This window comes from Dama dama, chromosome 25, assembly GCF_033118175.1.
Source record: "Dama dama isolate Ldn47 chromosome 25, ASM3311817v1, whole genome shotgun sequence".
Classification (NCBI taxonomy): domain Eukaryota; kingdom Metazoa; phylum Chordata; class Mammalia; order Artiodactyla; family Cervidae; genus Dama; species Dama dama.
The window spans coordinates 46,122,222-46,140,834 of NC_083705.1; the positions used below are offsets into that span (position 1 = coordinate 46,122,222).

General features: G+C 42.0%; 1 protein-coding gene across 2 annotated transcripts in view; it reads left to right on the forward strand.

The window, feature by feature from the left end:
* PRLR (prolactin receptor) overlaps window positions 1-18,613 on the forward strand; it is a 198,955-nt gene that overhangs the window by 76,463 nt on the left and 103,879 nt on the right. The gene's annotated exons all lie outside the window — the stretch shown is intronic.

Here is an 18,613-nt window from a genome sequence, read left to right on the forward strand (position 1 = left end):
TGACCCAGTTTTGTTTCTTTCTATGGCTGAGTAATAGTCCATTGTGTATATGTACCACATCTTTATCCATTCCTCTGTTGCTGGACATTTAGGTTGCTTCTGGGTACTGGTTATTGTAAACAGCGCTGCTATAAACATTGAGGTTCATGTAATTTCCTCTTAGACTTAGAGGTTTATTAAAAATAAATATTTAATTTACAGACATTTGAGGGTTTTCTATCTTAACTCCTAACTTAATTCTACCACAGTGGTTCTAGTATAGTACTTCTACATAGTAAGCAAGCAGTAAATATTTGCTTCAGGCATGAATGAAGAAAATTCTCAGGAATGTAAGGGCCAAAGAAACCGGAAATTTTAAAGATAGCCCACGTGAATTCGCTGTATGGCTCAGAAAACTCAAACAGGGACTCTGTATCAACCTAAAGGGGTGGGATGGGAAGGGAGATGGGAGGGAGTTTCAAAAGGGAGGGGATGTACGTATACCTATGGCTGATTCATTTTGACATTTGACAGAAAACAGCAAAATTCTGTAAAGCAATTATCCTTCAATAAAAAATAAACTAACTTAAAAAGATTTGGAAACTTTGGTATTTGAAAAGTATTAGGAAATTAATATAAACCTGCTCTGATATTATAATGGATATCTGTGATTCAATGTACATGTAAGATTTCAGGAATACATATGCTTCATGTAGGCAAATACATCCCCAGGTTGCATTTACCATGTTTCTGACCCTTTGCCTTGCAAATTCCACTCTGAGTGAAACCTCGAACAGGACTAAAAGGAGGCACAGACTCATGCCTTCAGCTCATATTCATGTTCACAGAAGCCCTTCCCTTATGTGGCCTCAAGCACAGTTCACTTCATCTTCATCTCCCATCCTGGCTCCTCCTTAGGAAGTGGTATTTGTCTGTACCTGTTGAGTTCCCCTTTTGGGCAAAACAGATTCCACATCACTCTGGCAGGCTTTCCAGAAGGCTCAAGACTTTTCTGCCTGGGCAATGCAAATAAGTCCAGGGGACTCCTAGCTGCAGAGGAAAGTCTAATCCAACAAGACCCACTGGTAGAAAATATAAACATGGTCACTTAAGGTGTCCATTGAAATAATATCATGCACCCTCTTCACCTTCACATGGCTATAAGTCTTAAAAACAGGTATGTCAGTTCCAAGCTGTCAAACTGGAAGTGGGGTAGAGGAAGTGGTCCGGTGTACCCACAGACTAGGCACAGAAAAGTGGAACCTGAATTCTATCCTACAGTCACTGTTAGTGTGCTGCTCACCATAGGTACATCACTCCCCTCTCTCGGCTCCTTTTCAAGATCTGGAATATACAACATCTGGGCCACTCTGAGATCACAACCTCTGAGATCCCTCTCAACTCTGAGCAGCTTTGATCTGAGGAGCATTGTCTTCTGAAACTTCAATCCCAATCAAGAATCTCCTCAAAAGGTTGAATATATCATTACACACTTAGTATTCTCACAGAGTTTCATAAGACAGGCATCCAGTGAAATCCATTTTTATGCTGCTTTCATATTCCTGTTTATTTTGAATGGAAAAATCCTGTATACACTTGCTCAATACATGGAGGAAAGCCGGAGGAAAAATGAACCTAGAGGCCAACAGGCTTCTTTGGTTGAAGACAAGGTTGGGGCCAATGAATGTGGGCTATTTAAGCTGTGTGGTTCGTTTCAGATTGGAGGGCCTAAGCTTGAATTTGAGATCTCTTGTGATCTACCAGACATGTCAAATGAGGTTGAAGTTTATGAAACACTGATGCTGTGATAGATTTTATTTTGTACTGCATTTAAGTTGTAACTGAAACTTTTTTTTTTTAAACCACAATCACTAACAAACCTTTGTTTTGGGGAAATTTAAAAGATTGGATCAGTGTTAGAATTAGATACCCAGAATTTTTCTTTATACGGAAGACTCACTGGGTGAGTGACAACCATTTATTGTGACCATTCATCTCATCCACAGAAGAATATGATTCGGTGCTAACTACAGTGGCTCAAGGGCTATAAAGCCTTGGAAAATTGGCTTTAGAAAGTATTATCTGGCAAACATCAGGCTTTCCCTTTCTCACAAGACTTTTGGAGCAGAACCAGGGTCAACAGTGTTTAAAGACTTCCAAGGAAAAGAATCTGTCACTCGCAAAATTACCCTCTGTGCCAGCTGGATTTTCCAGCATGGATCTGGGCTGGCAGGGGCACAGGTTCTAGTGAGATCTTCTTTAGCCAATTCGAAAGGACAGTCAGGCATTTTATCCAGATAATCCCACATCAGCTACTCGCTTCAAACTAAAAGGAGCTTGCCTGTTGCAACAAGGAGCTTCCCCGATGAGACAGATTTAATGCATCTTCTATGACTCACAGCACAAGCAGATATTTTCAGGACAAAGCATTTGGCAAGCTGGAAACCATTCAGCTAGTTCCTTCAATTTTCTCTTTCACTTTGCTTCCATGATAACAGCCACCGTTTTGAAAATAAAGTCCTCTGGGTAAAGTTGTGAAGTTTAGGCCTCAGAATGCCTCTTAAGGATGCAGTACTGCCTTCTTTTGTAGAATGATGGTCATGTAGAGGTCCCTTCCTGAGCACTGATCGGTGGCCGTGATGAACGGGCATCTAGGCAGTCCAGTCCCACCCTTTGCAACCATCATCAGCCCTTCAGGGGAGCAAATAAGTTTAGAGCTGGGATCAGCTCAATCATAAGGGATGAGGTGGGGGAAACAGGCCCTCCATGAGTTCAGGATTACACAGGTAGATGGTCATGAAGCCAGGAAGGGAATTCTGGTTGCTCTTTTGCTGTGTCACTGTGTCTGTCTTCTGCTGGCAAAGGAGAGCAATATAACCCACAGCCTTGAAAGAAAGATCTTTGTAGAGAGGGGTAGGCAAACAATCTTCATAATGGGCCAGAGAGTAAACTTTGGGGTTTTGCATGTCACATGGTCTCTTTTGCAATGACAAAACTCTGTCACTGTGGCATAAAGGCAGCCATGGACAGTATGTAATAAAACAGGCGTGGCTGTGTTCTCAGCAAACTTTATTAATGAACGCTGAAATATGACCTCGGTATCCTTTTCACATATCCCAAAATATGATTCATGATTTCATTTTGGAGTTTTTCCACCTATTTAAAGATGTGAAAGCATTCTTAGGTCATGGTGGGCCAAAATTGGCCCAAGGGCGGTGCTCGGCTCTCTGTATTGCTCTCTCACATGCCAGCCCAGGAGAGAACCTACATCCTGGGTAGTAGTCATCCTCGCTGGCTCCCTCCCACACCCCAGAATCTCAGATCCCATTCACTTTTCCTCTGTTCGGGTGTTGTCACTTTAGACACTGAAGTGAGGTCGCTTTTGCATTTTGTCTCTCAAGTGCCTTATTTAATAAAAGTCATTGTAGGTAAGACCAAAGTCACAGGGCTGAGGAGAAGAATTCCTTCTGCCCCAGATCCAGCCACAAATGCCAGATACATCCTCAGTGGGCATCAGTGACTTTGGTTGCACTGAATAACATGGAGCAAAAGAGAATTTGAATCTTGCTTGTTAGCATGACTTTAGTGAAAAATAGAGAAAATGTTCCACACTCCTTGCTAAGATCGCTAACTACCTGTTTACCATGAAAGGAAATACTTGAGTTTATAAGTAAATAACAGCCTCAGAAATTTGCCACATTCCTTGCATAAGAGTCCTGGTGGCCCGGTCCCTAGACAGGGCTCATTTGTTTACTCACTCAACATAACAGCCAAACATCCCCTTGAAACCCAAGGGCTTCTGTGTGTCCTGCTGACACTATTTATTTGTATCAATAGGATGGACCGCCCTCTGGGAACAGGTTCTAGTTTTTTCTGGGTTGAGAAGAAGCAGTTGTTGGTCTGTGGCCTTTCTGACTTGGATGTGGGCACTAGGTCTGAACTCAGGGAAGAAAGCTTTGTGCTCTTTTTCCTTTCTTGACTGGATTGCCCTCAGAGGAAAAGAGCAGGGCATGAAGGTGTTCTAGAAGCCAAGGGAAGGCTGAAAAATGCCAAAGCACTTGGTTGCTATAGTAGTAACTTCTGGCTAGAGCCAGCAGTGAATGAAGGGACTAGAGGTGAGTACTACAGGCTGATCTTCAGACATGATTGCATCTATCCAAGTCGCCCCCATTTGCAGCTTTCTCTGCTAGGCCTTTGGTGAACCACCATTGCTCTCAGGAAGCCTTTCCCCTTCACTAGTGACTTCCAAACGTGCCCATTGCAACTCACTGGTCTAGACTCACTTTGCTGCTCCCCCTGGGTCCTCCAGGGCCTGCTTGAGAGATCTGTCAATATTCTGCTTTCAGAATCAGGACTTGCGCCATCTCCCCAGGAAGTCTTTCTAGCCTCGTGGTTCCCAGCCCCACAGAACAGGAAGCTGGGGCTGACAGGATGTGAATTGAGAGTGACTATGCCTGGGCAGAGTCTGGAAAAATGCTCAGTTGAGGCACCTTAGTAACTTGGGGCTCTCTGGCCAAGCTGGGAGGCAGCAGGCTGTTAATGGGACTCTAATCCTGGCTACAGGCTTCCCAGGTGGCTCAGTGGTAAAGAACCCCCCTGCCAAAGCAGGAGATGCAGGTTCGATCCCTGAGTTAGGAAGATACCCTGGAGGAGGAAATGGCAACCCACTCCAGTATTCTTACCTGGGAAATCCCATGGACAGAGGAGCCTGGTGGGCTACAGTCCATGGGGTTGCAAAGGAGGCAACTTAAGGACTACTTAAGCACTACTTAAGGACTAAAAAACAACAGACCCAATCTGCAAACATCACCTCTCCTTCCCTTGGGTACCAGGCACTGAGGAACACTAAGTCACATTGCTCCTGTGATATTGTCACAAGTGCTGTCTGGCTACAATCACTTATTTTGGTACAATGTTTTCTATCATAATATTTATAGTTTTCAAGACTTTCTTGGTTGCAAGTGATAGAGCCTAACTCAAATTGACCCAGACAAAATTAAATCCATTTAAAAAATAAATAAATATCATCACCTCCAAAGTCTGAAAAAAACTACAGGTTGACCCTCAGACAATTGTACCAGGATCCAAAGAGCACACATCATCTCTCCATCGCTTTCTTTCTCTCCTCTCTCCTTCCATCTGGGTTGGTTTTGTGCTCTGAAAAACTCTCCATGTGACAGGGAAGATAGGCATCAGCCTTACCAGACTCATAGGTCCTTGCAGCTCACAGTCTCCAAATGAGAGGGCTTCTCTCTCTCTCTCTGCTTCTCTTCCTGTCTCTGTGAAGAGACCCCAGTGTCCCTGCTTGAGTCATATGCTAACCTTTGGACTTACCCATGAGTTGAAAAGGCAGGTGACTGGCTTGCATGGACCACATGTGCACCTGTTTGGTCTTACTAGAATCATGTGGAGTGAGCAGGAGGAGGTTCTGAAAATGAAATAATGTGGGAGAGACACAAAACTGGAAGTTGTATGCTATGCTAGCAAATTACTCTATATTTAGTATGAGTGTGGTTTTCGTCAACAGTAAGCAAATTGGAAGACCCTGAGCAAGCCCGAGTGAGAAGCAGGCCCACTGAGGCATTGGTAATTTTTCCATCTCAACCCACAGTCTACATGAGAATGAAATGTTCGTGTTTTTGCTGCTCAGTTGCTAAGTCATGTCTGACTCTTTGCAACCCCATCCTCCTCTGTCTCCCAGAGTTTGCTCAAACTCACGTCCATTGAGTGGCAACGCTATCGCCAAAATGTTCATAGTCTTAACTAAATGAAAACAGGTATGAAAAAACCTAACACTGAGAAAAATAGTGCTGAAGTCCTCTTTTTCCTCCAATTTCTGCCTTTGTTCTGAAGTGCAGGCTGTTTTATGGACAACTGATAACTGCTCTTGTTGTTGTTCAGTTGCTCAGTCTTGTCTGACTCTTTGTGACCCCATGGACTGCAGCATGCCAGGCTCCTCTGTCCTAATTGTCTACTCCCACCCTAAATCACTGTATAAGTCACCCATCTTGAACACATCTGACTAATGGAAAATATTGATTCTCCTTCCAAATATTTTCAGTCCAAGCACCTTGTTTATGTGAAGTTTCCCCAACAAATATATATCATCACTACCTTGGCCTGGCTAAACAAAGGAAATAAATTCAAATTGTTTAAAGAAAAGTGCTTACCATTTTCAAGTTCTCTTGTCAATTCAGTGCTGTCCTAGGTTTAAAGAGTCAGCCAGCCAGGCAAATGGGATAGAAATCCTTGGATCACATATCCTCTAAATCTGTTTGGATCTTGGCCTATCCAAAGGCAATACGGTGGAAAGAATATGGACTTTGGAGATGGAGAGACCTGTGATCAAATTGTAGCTCTCCTATTCGGAAGCTGTGTGACCTCAGGGAAGTTATTTGAACCCTCTAAGATTGTACTGTAAAATGGAGATAATAATTGGGTTTATTATAGAAGACCCACAGGATTAGTTAGATTTAAATTACATAATTCATGTAAATGGTATGTGCTTAATAGAGGATAGCCATCAACCATTCATTCATTCAATGAATGTTTGAGAGTGTCTATCCCCTGGAGAAGGGATTGGCAACCACTCCAGTATTCTTCCCTGGGAAATTCCATGAACAGAGGAGCCTGGTGGACTACAGTTGCAAAGAGTTGGACAGGACTGAGCAACTAATACTTCCACTTTTCACCACATGCTAAGGGTTATTCTTGGTACTAGGGAAATAGCAATGAACAAAACAGAAAATAACTCCTGCCCTCAATGGGGCTTACATGCTCTGTGTAGGAAATGAACTGAATAAATAGCGTGTCAGATGGTGATAAGTGCTAACCAGAGAAATAAAAAGAAGAGTGGAGTGATGTGGAGTGTCCATGGGAGGGGAAGCAATTACAGAAAAAAGTAATCATTGAGAGTCAGAAACGCCCCTAATGAAAGGACAAAAATGAAGGTCTTCATGTCAAACGTCCAAATATTTGATAATCTGTGAAATCAGATATGGACCATCCTCTACCTTAACCATAAATATTCATTCATTACATCTTAGAAGGTCATATTCAAATTTGACTTTCTCAGACCCTTTCAAGTGCTGCGCTAGAAAGTAAAGAGTTCACTTGCTCTTTCCCTGCCTACAGCAAGGCCTGCAGCATGAGGGCTCTCAAACACGTGCATGTGGACGCTTGAGCCCATAGGTGTAGGTTCTAATCACATCCCCATAAACAGCTGCTTCTTGGCCCTCTTCTCAGGCCCAGGAGTGTGCCCACTGACAGCACTGCCTTGGATATGGGCTCAGGGCCTTTGGGTCAGGGAACTGTGGGTACTCAGAACATTTTCTAGAAGTGGGCAGAGAGGAGTGGGCTCTAATCAGGCAACACAACTTAGCCCCACATACCCTCCGCCGCCTGGGGAGGGGTGAATCAGAGCTAGGTACTCTAAAGTGGGAAAGCCCAGACAGTTGCCCTTCTTACCCGGGTCAAAGGACAAAACTGGTGAGGAAGTCACTGACACACAGTAATTTAGGGCAAAGACACCCACCGCCCAAAATTGAGAGAGCAAACCATGAAGATATATTTGAAGAAGGAGGGCTGTAGTCAGCAGAAATGGCAAGTGCAAGAACCCTGAAGTAGATGCATGCTTGGTATGCTCCAGGAGCATCAAGGAGACCAGAGTGACTGAAGCAGCACCAGTGGAGGAGTGGTGAATAGAAGGAGGTGATTTCAGACATACCCAGAGGCCAGATCCTAAGGAGTCTTGTGGGTCATTATAGTAGCTTCAATTTCTACTTTGTGCGAGATGGGAAGCCACTGACTGCTTTTGAATGTCACTTCAGTCATGTCTGACTCTTTGTGACCCCATGGACTGTATCCTTCCAGGCTCCTCTGTCCATAGGATTCTCCAAGCAAGAATACTGGAATGGGTTGCTAGCCACTTCTCCAGAGGATTTTCCCAACCCAGGGATTGAACCCTCGTCTCTTATGTCTCCTGCATTGGCAGGAGAGTTCTTTACCACTAGTGCCACCAGCTCAATTGGTTATTGTCTCACAAATTAGCTTTACTCTCTTTCCTGGTCACACACCTCACTCAGTTTCACAAATGAGTGAAATTGATTACAACATGAATCAGACAAGAGAGTGTAAATCCAGCACAACCATTGAGCAAACAGTTTAAAAAAAAAAAGTGTCCCTGCTGAGGGTATTGTTTCTTCATATTGGAAGGACACAACCTTGAATGCTTTGCAATGATGGCAGTGGATAAAGAAAAACATTATAAAATGAGTTAGAGAAAGGACAGTGTGAGACTGAATAACTGTATAAAACTGAAAACGTGTCATGAAGTATTTACGCGTGGAAAAGGTTGTGACATTCTTTTCATGACCTCCAAGAGTTTCTACACCTTAAGTTATTTGAGCTTTCAGTGCTGTCTTCAGACTCTTTGCTTCCCCCAAGAATTTGGACTCCTTTAGATGGAAGGGGTCTTCCAGCATAAGAGATCCATAATTCTATGAGCCTTCTATCTGGAAGCTATTCATTGCATTTAGTATAGAAAATATCTTCACATATATATTTTATTTGATCCTAAATGTTAGAATCCAGTGTTGGCAAACTACAGTAATTTGTCAACAAATCCTCAGGGATCTGAGAAAATTACCAAGCCTAGTGAAAGGAGTCGTCAAGTCCGTGTGATTGATTTTGAAATCTATCAGCAGGGCTCTCTCTGGAGGCAAGGAACCTCATGATCAGCAGCCTTAGCAGTAAATAAAGCAACCTACGCTGGCACCAGGGATTTGGATACTATTGCAGATGTAACCAAATGTGTAATCATTGTCCTTGGGTCCAGATGATGACACAGGAACAAGGTGGTTGGCTTCCCATAGTACTGGAGAAATAATGATATGTATGTGTGTGAATGTGTGTATGTGATGGGATAAAGGGATGGACGGTGGGAGGGACAGCTGACAGGAGACGAGATAAAAAGGGGAAATGAAATACAATTGTAAAAACAGCAACCCACCTTGAGTAAATCAAAGAATTTCTTAGAATGCAACACTGGCTGTATGTGAATAATTGGGTTGCAAACCACTTCCTCCCTCTTTTTGTTATATAATAACAATCATTTTAGTGTTATTGCTGAAAACGCAGAAGGGATCATGGCTTACTGGCTACTTTTGCATATGGCTTTTGTGTGGAATAAGTCCTCACACGTGGAGACCTATATTTCTGACCCACAGACCTGAACCAGGCAGACTTGAGACTGGTCACTACAATAGCTTTTTGAGAGAGGAGGTCCCAGATGAATTTGCCTTGGCAACACAATGAAAGGGCAGAACAAGAGGACAGTCTACACCTTGGCCTAAATCCAAATGGCAGCTCTCTCAGCAAACCACCAAGATGCAAACTAACTGCTGGATTTTGTAATCCAAGGGTTTACAAAACACCTTTTGTTGGAGAGATTGCTACTAGTTATCTTTCTTACTAAAATATGACAATGATAACTACCCTTTACTAAATGATCACAATATACCAGGCATTTTATTTATATACATGATTTTCTGTCCTCAAAATAACCCTGCATGATGGAAATTATTATCCCCATAATAAAATACAGAATTGAGACATGGAAAAGTTATCTGCTGAAGTTCAAACAGCAAGTTACAGAGGAGCTGCAATTTAATTCCAGGGCTGGTGAATGGCAAGCCCCATGGCCTTTCCAATTCCCTAGCTTGCCTCTGTTAAACTGTGTGAAACTTTGTGAATGTGTACATGGCCCTACATCCTCTCTCCATTCTGCCCATCCTGTTGCTCTGAGTGAGATGTGAATGATGTGAAGGCGTCAGGTGTATCAATGTCATCTATGTGTAGTTGGTTCCTTGCTCTGTATTGGTTTGCTGCTTTGTTGGAATATTTATTTTGTCTTCTCTACAAACTACCAATGTACATTTTATATTTTCTCTGGGACACATAGCTCCCAACATGTTATGAATCGTGAAAATCAGCCCATGAAGTTTAATTAAGAAGCTATGGAACAGACCTTTGTTGTTGTTCAGTGACTAAGTCATGTCCAACTCCTTTAACCCCATGGACTGCAGCATGCCAGGCTTCCCTGTCTTTCCTAATCTCCTGGAACTTGCTAAGACTCATGTCCATTGAGTCAGTGATGCCATCCAACCATCTTATCCTCTGTTGTTCCCTTCTCCTCCTGCCTTCAATCTTTCCCAGCATCAGGGTCTTTTCTAATGAGTCAGCTCTTCTCATCAGGTGGCCAGAGAGTATTGAAGCTTCAGCATCAGCATTAGTCCTTCCAGTGAATACTCAGGACTGATTTCCTTTAGGATTGACTGGTATGATCTCCTTGCAGTCCAAGAGACTCTCAAGAATCTTCTCCAACACAATTCAAAAGCATCAATTCTTCAGCGCTCAACCTTCTTTATGGTCCAACTCTCACATCCATATGCAACTACTGGAAAAACCTTAGTTTTGACTCTATGGACTTCTGTTGGCAAAGTAATGTCTTTGCTTTTTAATATGCTGTCTAGGTTTGTTATAGGTTTTCTTCCAAGGAGCAAGCTTCTTTTAATTTCATGGCCACAGTCACCATATGCAGTGATTTTGGAAGAGCATGTTGGATGGGAGATATTATGGGCCATCTTGATCATCTTTGGAATATCCCAGCTGCTATGCATTGGCTTACAAAAATAAGGGTTTACTTCTTGCTCCAGCAAAGTCTACTGTGGATCCAGGCAGTTCTCCAGAGCAGTTGTCCTCCTGTTGACTTAGCCTTCCAATCTGCTGCTTCAATTCTTGCAGCCTCTCCATATCAGCTCATGATTTCACTGCTGCAGGGTAAGAGCAGCATGAAGCATCACACACCAGCTCTTAGATACAACCACCTGGAAGGGACAGAAGTCACTTCTACTCTTGTTTCATGGCCCTCATGGCCATGCCTAAATTCAGGGGAGCAAGCAACTGTGGCCATCCCGTGTGCCCAGAAAGAAGAGAGCTAGAAATATTGTAAGTGGCAATAGTGTTTATTACCGCCTCAAAGATGTTGCCTAAGCAGAGAAACCTTGTGATTCTATTCTGGGCAAGTTTTTGTTAAATCATTTCATTCATCCCTTCATCCATCTAACAAATGTGTTTTAGATGCCTACTACACAAAATACATCCGTAAGCTAGTTCCTGGAGGGAAGTCACCTGCCCCCCAAAAGCATGTAATTTTACTTCAGAAAAACAAAGGAAATTTCAGTTGCTTTGTCATTGACTCCACTGGAGGTAAAAGGATGTCTCTTTCAGATCCTACACTATCCTTTCCTCTCAAAGGCATGTGAAAATAAAACTTCTTTCTCCTTACCTCCCACATTGATGATTTTATCATTTTCATACTATTATAGTCAGAGCCCTTTTCAATATTCATCCTGTATTTCCCTCTTTGCAGGTTTTAATTTCATAACAGACTACTGAGGGTGTAAGTGTATTTCCAGAAAATGTAGATGGTGACTATTAATCAGACCCTGCCATGGCAATAAACTGTGTGATAAATGGCTTAAATCCAATTTGGAGTTATCACACATCATTAGTCAGACAGCATGATTCCATTTGTTGTTGTTTTATAGGAGATTTACATTTCAGGGCTGTAAACAGTGGATACGTTTGGCCAGAAGTCCCCTGCCCTCCAAAGGCAGAGATCATAAGCTACATTTCAACAATGAAAGAAACAAAAAACAGCAGGAGCTCTGTTTGGGGCCAGCTTGTCCTCAGAAAGTATCTGTTTTTAATGGAAAACTCTAGAATAGTCCTCCGGCTTTGGTAAGAAAAGCTAAAGAGGAAGAAATGAGCTCTGTGATAGACTGAAATAAGAATATTGTGTTTTTGCTTCAATGACTATCTTCCTGAGTGACTTTGGGTTGGTGGAAAATACTCTGAAACTTGGTTGATCCATACAGCAAAGCATACTATGGAATTTCACACTGAAGTTTTCTAATTTTTTGAGAACTTAGGAAAGGTCTTACTTAAAAGCAAATAATATGAATTACAAACAATGGAAATGATTAGAGATGCACATTAAAAATACTTTCAAGATTTTTTTATATAAATGTGTGCGCTTAGTTGCTCAGTCGTGTCCGACTCTTTGCAACCTATTGGACTGTAGCCCACCAAGCTCCTCTATCCATGGGGATTCTCCAGGTGAAAATACCACAGTGGGTTGCCACATCCTCCTCCAGGGGACCTTCGCAACACAGGGATCAAACCTGGGTCTTCCACATTGCAGTCAGATTCTTTACCATCTGAGCCACCAGGGAAGCCCATATAAATGTGTAGATGATAGAATTAAAAATTATGATTGCTAAAAGTCTTCAGCAGAGATCCCTAACTTTTGAAGTACACCCCACAATTCAACCTTGGTAGAAATTGTGTGAGAAACTTAGTTGTCTGCTAGTATTTTACATGTGAGCTGGGTGAAAGCTGGTTATTTATAGGGTTACTAATTAATTAACATAGGTTTTAATTTGCTAAAACTATATGGCTTCCTTAGGTCTTCCAAACTAGGTCAACCATTTAGCCCCCAGATTTAACATATAATATTTGATTAGGCCGAAAGGAATAATCAGAGATATTATCAAAACCACAAACAAAACTGACAATGGGTATTCTGATAATGACTTTACCTTTTAATGAAACTTCAGGTCTTTTAGGGTCAGTCAAATGTAAACTGAGCTAGATGAAGATGATTATACTAAAAGGAAATTACCAAGCAGCTCAACATTTTGAATTCTAAGAATTTTAGTTACATTAGACAAAGATTGGCAGATAAAGATTGCCAGTTTCACTTATTTAGTGCATTGGAGTCCAAAACACTGTTTTACAACCCAAAGCTATACGTTTTTTTTTCCATTTATTTTTGTTAGTTGGAGGCTAATTACTTTACAATATTGTAGTGGTTTTTGCCATACACTGACATGAATCAGCCATGGATTTACATGTGTTCCCCATCCTGAACCCCCCTCCCACCTCCCTCCCCTTCCCATCCCTCTGGGTCATCCCAGTGCACCAGCCCTGAGCACTTGTCTCATGCATCCAACCTGCACTAGCGATCTGTTTCACACTTGATAATATACATGTTTCGATGCTATTCTCTCAGATCATCCCACCCTCGCCTTCTCCCATAGAGTCCAAAAGTCTGTTCTATACAGATGTATACAACAAAGCTATACTTTTAAAGGTCACCTTCCTGCACTCTTCTAAAACTTGTGAAGGCGTCAGTTCAGTTCAGTTCAGTCACTCAGTCGTGTCCGACTCTGTGAGACCGCGTGAATCGCAGCACGCCAGACCTCCCTGTCCATCACCAACTCCCGGAGATTACTCAAACTCATGTCCATCGAGTCGGTGATGCCATCAAGTCATCTCATCCTCTGCCGTCCCCTTCTTCTCCTGCCCCCAATCCCTCCCAGCATCAGGGTCTTTTCCAATGAGTCAACTCTTTGCATCAGGTGGCCAAAGTATTGGAGTTTCAGCTTCAGCATCAGTCCTTCCAATGAACACCCAGGACTGATCTCCTTTAGGATGGACTGGTTGGATCTCCTTGCAGTCCAAGGGACTCTCAAGAGTCTTCTCCAACACCACAGTTCAAAAGCATCAATTCTTTGGCGCCCAGCTTTCTTCACAGTCCAACTCTCACATCCATACATGACCAATGGAAAAAACCATAGCCTTGACTAGACAGACCTTTGACAGCAAAGTGATGTCTCTGCTTTTTAATATGCTATCTAGGTTGGTCATAACTTTCCTTCCAAGGAGCAAGCGTCTTTTAATTTCATGGCTGCAATCACCATCTGCAGTGATTTTGGAGCCCCCCCAAAATAAAGTCTGACACTGTTTCCACTGTTTCCCCATCTATTTCCCATGAAGTGATGGGACTGGATGCCATTATCTTAGTTTTCTAAATGTTGAGCTTTTAGCCAACTTTTTCATTCTCCTCTTTCACTTTCATCAAGAGGCTTTTTAGTTCCTCTTCACTTTCTGCCATAAGGGTGGTGTCATCTGCATATCTAAGGTTATTGATATTTCTCCCAGAAATCTTGATTCCAGATTGTGCTTTTTCCAGCCCAGCATTTCTCATGATGTACTCTGCATAGAAATTAAATAAACAGGGTGACAATATACAGCCTTGACGTACTCCTTTCCCTGTTTGGAACCAGTCTGTTGTTCCATGTCCAGTTCTAACTGTTGCTTCCTGATCAGCATATAGGTTTCTCAAGAGGCAGGTCAGGTGGTCTGGTATTCCCATCTTTTTTAGAATTTTCCACAGTTTATTGTGATCCACACAGTGAAAGGCTTTGGCATAGTCAATAAAGCAGAAATAGATGTTTTTCCTTCTTGCTTTTTCGATGATCCAGCAGATGTTGGCAATTTGATCTCTGGTTCCTCTGCCTTTTCTAAAACCAGCTTGAACATCTGGAAGTTCAGGGTTCACATATTGCTGAAGCCTGGCTTGGAGAATTTTGAGCATTACTTTACTAGCATGTGAGATGAGTACAATTGTGTAGTAATTTGAGCATCCTTTGGCATTGTCTTTCTTTGGGACTGGAATGAAAACTGACCTTTTCCAGTCCTGTGGCCACTGCTGAGTTTTCCAAATTTGCTGGCCTATTGACTGCATCACTTTCACAGCATCATCTTTTAGGATTTGAAATAGCTCAACTGGAATTCCATCACATCCACTAGCTTTGTTCTTAGTGATGCTTTCTAAGGCCCACTTGACTTCACATTCCAGGATGTCTGGCTCTAGGTGAATGATCACACCTTCATGATTATCTGGGTCATGAAGATCTTTTTTGTACAGTTCTTCTGTGTATTCTTGCCACCTCTTCTCAATAGCTTCTGCTTCTGTTAGGTCCATACCATTTCTGTCCTTTATTGAGCCCATCTTTGCATGAAGTGTTCCCTTGGTATCTCTAATTTTCTTGAAGAGATCTCTAGTCTTTCCCATTCTGTTGTTTCCTTCTATTTCTTTGCATTGATCGCTGAGGAAGGCTTTCTTATCTCTCCTTGCTATTCTTTGGAACTCTGCATTCAAATGGGAATATCTTTCCTTTTCTCCTTTGCTTTTCACTTCTCTTCTTTTCACAACGATTTGTAAGGCCTCCTCAGACAGCCATTTTGCTTTTTTGCATTTCTTTTCCATGGGGATGGTCTTGATTCCTGTCTCCCGTACAATGTCACGAACCTCCGTCCATAATTCATCAGACACTCTGTCTATCAGATCTAGTCCCTTAAATCTATTTCTCACTTCCACTGTATCATCATAAGGGATTTGATTTAGATCATACCTAATGGTCTAGTGGTTTTCCCTACTTTCTTCAATTTAAGTCTGAATTTGGCAATAAAGAGTTCATGATCTGAGCCACAGTCAGCTTACTAGTTCTCAAAAAATTAAAGAAACTGTATGTATGTATTTATTTGATGTATATGTCTTACATCTTTAAAACTCTACATGTGTACATACTTTAAAAAAATCCCAAACATAGATGCTACCTACAATTTACTTCTTTCCCCTACTTAAGTGCAAGTAATGGGTATTTTAAAATCTGAAGCTACATCTCTCTTGTTGGCAATATCAAATTCCTGTAAAATGTTAATTTTAAAAATTGTCTCTTTTAAAATCAAGGTTTAGCTTCTAGGATTTCTCCCTTCTCTGAGAGGAAAGAAACTAGTATTTACTGGGCTTATACTATGTACTCAGTGCTCACAGCAACCCCATAAGGTAAGTGTAGATATTCTTCTCCTACTAGTGAAAAACCCAGACCTCCTAAAGATTAAAGTTTGTTCAGAGTATTACCTGGTTGGTCCATTGGTCAGGACTGGCACTTTCACTGCCATGGCCAGGATTCAATCCCTGGTCAGGGCGGATCCTGCAAGCCTCGAAGTAAAAAAAAAAAAAAAAAGCTTATTAGTGATCCTGTAAAGCTAAAATTCCACCCCAAATCTATCTAGCATCAAAGCCCACTCTCTCCCTCCTTACTCCTCCTTGGCTCACATGGGAATTTGCAGTAAGCAGTGACTACTCACACCTAAAATGTTGTCTTTTTTTTTTTTTCTCTAGAGAGGCTTCCTTTATTAGCATCACAAAAAGTATCACTAATTCTCAAAAGGCCCATACTCTGGAAGGTCAGCTTAAATGGGATAGTTGGAATATCATTAGTATTAATATGTAGAAAGTAGTAGACACTCAGTCGTGTCTGACTCTGTGACCCCATGGACTGTAGCCTGCTAGATTCCTCTGTCTGTGGAATTTTCCAGGCAAAAATGCTAGAGTGGATTGCCAATTCCTCCTCTAGGGATCTTCCCAAGCCAGGGAGCGAACCCACATCCCCTGTGGCTCCTGGATTGGAAGGCAGATTCTTTACCACTGAACCATTTGGGAAGCTCCAGAGGGTAGTAGATCCATGTCTAAAGATTGATTCCACAAAGTGAATTGGAGATTGAAATAATTTTCTAAATAATTAAGGTCAAAGTAACTGTATTAAGGAAACAACAATTTGAAATATTTCAAAAAGTGGGTTGTAAAATTGTCCAACTTATGTTAGTGCTATGTATTTAGAGAATTTTAGCTAAATTCTCTAAATATATAGAGAATAGTTAGAGAATGAACACCTTTCCAAGTTCATTCCTTTAAAGATCAGAAGAAGAATTAAATCTGTGATGAATTCTCTATTGTTTCCTTATCTGTTTTATGAACATAGATATATTTAACATGCTTTCATAAAGTTTTAAAAATCAGTTTTCCTCCAGTTCTACCATAATAAATGCATTGACATATGCCACTGATAAAAGTCTTGTTATCCAATTGTTTCCAAAAGAAGCACCGTATATATCTGACAAGTCATTTTTTTTTACCACATTTTATTGTCATTCTTTTTTGAGCATTAAAATATATTTGTCTAAGTACAAACCAAGACTTCTTTTCACAAAGTCAGTAGTGCTTTGAATTTTGTCTATATTCTGATTCTTTTACATTGTGGTTGTTCTAAGTTTGCCTCTTATGGTTTGTAATTTGTCTTTTATTTTGGCTCTGATTTTTACAAAAGCATTTTTCTCAACAAACCCTGAGTACACATGTCAGACAATCACAGCTTTTAGCTATGATCGAATGCCATTACCATTAAGCCTTGGCTAAACTCTGCCTCCCAAGACATACATTCTGATTGTCAACATCTACTCTGAGTGAAAAATGGTTGAACTATCTCTGCATTTCCTTTCAACACAGGAAAGAAATCTGCTTTTTAAAGCCATGGCTTAATAATTTCAGAAATGGGAATGATAGCAGATTCATGTGAACCTGAGGAAGCATTTCATCTTCCAGAAATGAGGGCAGAAATGAAGCAACAATGCTCCTTAGGCATAGCTGGAGGCAGTGCAACTAAGTGTGAGCAGTAAATCTCAGAGAGCTGAGCAAAACAGCAACTGGCAGCAGGAAAGTGGGTCTCGTGGAAGCAGGTCCAATCACAAACCCAGTTGGTCATTTTCCCAGCTGTGGCTGTTATGCCCGATGTCCGAATCCCCGAGCGGGAAGAGAGAAGGCTTCCAAGACAATGCAACTCGCAGGAAGGGAAGTTTATTACTGACTCGAGCCAGTACTCTCTGCCCGCAACCAACGCAGTGGTGCGAGTCAGAGAGCCCCGAGCCCAAGCTGTTACACAAATTTATAGGGTGAGAAGTGGATTGGTTACACATTTGCAAAGCAATTTCATTGGTCAATACTTTTTGCGCGCGGGACTTTCCTGAGGGTTTCTGCCCCGTTCCTAATTTCCTAATTGGCAAACAGCGGTCAGTATTAAGTGAAAGCTAATTGGTCCTAATTGGCTAATTGGTTGTATCCAGGTGGCCTGATAATCTTACCAAGTAGGAAGGCCTACTCCTAATCTAAGCTGTGTTACTTCTGCTCACTTCACATTCCCCCCTGTCTGTTGTTCAAGTAGAGGAATCTTCCTCTTTTCCATCTTGGGCCACTGACACTATAAGTGGACCCAGGAGGGTGGAAATTAAGGTAGTCAGCCAGGGGGAGTGTTTGAAACCAAGACTCAAACCATCTCTGCTGGGCTTCCCATTCTCTCTTTCGGCTCATAGGGAGGAAAGCCCTTGGCCTTGCAGAGATAGTGAAGCTTGGTTAAATTCCCCCCGTATCTGAGGTACTTGGTCCTGGGGATTGCACCACACTCAGGGCTACCAAATCCCTGTTTCCTACGTCCCATTCCCAGGGCCCATCACAAGAGGTTACACAGCTTCAGCTCCTGCAATAATCAGCAGGAGAATTAGGAGACCTCCCGGCGGACGAGTTTCAGTTTCAAAGGCGCGTTTTTTTCCTGTTCTTCCGGTATGGCTTGCCGCACGTGATTGCAGTGAACCCAGGGTCCAATCCCGTTGACCTTGACAGCAGTAGGAGTGGTAAGGAGAACAACATAAGGGCCTTTCCATCTAGGTTACCCAAACCCAATCACCTGGACCAATATCCTCGTGTATCTCTCGAATCAATTTCCAAACATGGTTATGTAGGACACACAGGAGGGGGTCTTCCATACAGAATCTCAAAAGGGCAGCTTATAAGGGGTGTTACGTGCCTGAAAGAGTGCGAAGGGAAGGA